This window comes from Meleagris gallopavo, chromosome 12 (assembly GCF_000146605.3).
Source record: "Meleagris gallopavo isolate NT-WF06-2002-E0010 breed Aviagen turkey brand Nicholas breeding stock chromosome 12, Turkey_5.1, whole genome shotgun sequence".
In the NCBI taxonomy this organism is placed as follows: Eukaryota; Metazoa; Chordata; class Aves; order Galliformes; family Phasianidae; genus Meleagris; species Meleagris gallopavo.
The window spans coordinates 5,282,963-5,283,711 of NC_015022.2; positions in this window are offsets into that span (position 1 = coordinate 5,282,963).

The following is a 749-nucleotide window of genomic DNA, read 5'->3' on the forward strand; positions in this document are numbered from 1 at the left end:
AAAAAGAGTACCACTCTGAGAAAAGCTGTCTAACAATATGAAAACGAAGGCTTAAGAAACAACCCAAATTGGAAAGCACAAAGCAAAACCTGATTTTTTTTTTGAAAATGTACAAGCTTAAATAAATAAAGCTTCCCATAACCTTTTGCCTGCTGCTTCTCATTTTATCCCGCTAACATTCCCTAACATCAACCTAGAGCGACAAACTGAACTGTACTCAGAGCTGTAAAACTGAATCTAGTTCTTAAAAAACAATCTCCAAATTTGCAGAGGGAAATAACCAGATGATCACTATGGGTTATAAGATATAAACATGCATCTTGCTAAAATTGCCTTTTATTTACTTGTAATGTGCCACTTCACAAACTCCCATCAGATGACATAACAGCAACACAACTGTGCTGCTCTGCTCCCACAGTATGGCCACAGGGGAGAAGCAGAAAGGAGTGTACACACATGATTTTTATTTTACTGGGTTAAGAAACTCATCTAATACTTCAATACTTCAATTCCAAGGATGAAAAAAATCCCACTTCAAACATGAAGTGCATGGTCCTTCCTCAGAATCACTTACAGTTAAGAATATAAAAATATAAATCTCTCAGTAAAAGAAACTGCAGCTACTGGAAAGCTTTAACTGAATCTGAGCCTGGCTCAGTCTCTTAAGAGCCATATAACAGCTCACAAAATTACAAGTGTAGTAAAGAAACGGAAGAAAAAAATTGTTTTTTAAGTTCAAGCTGCTTTTT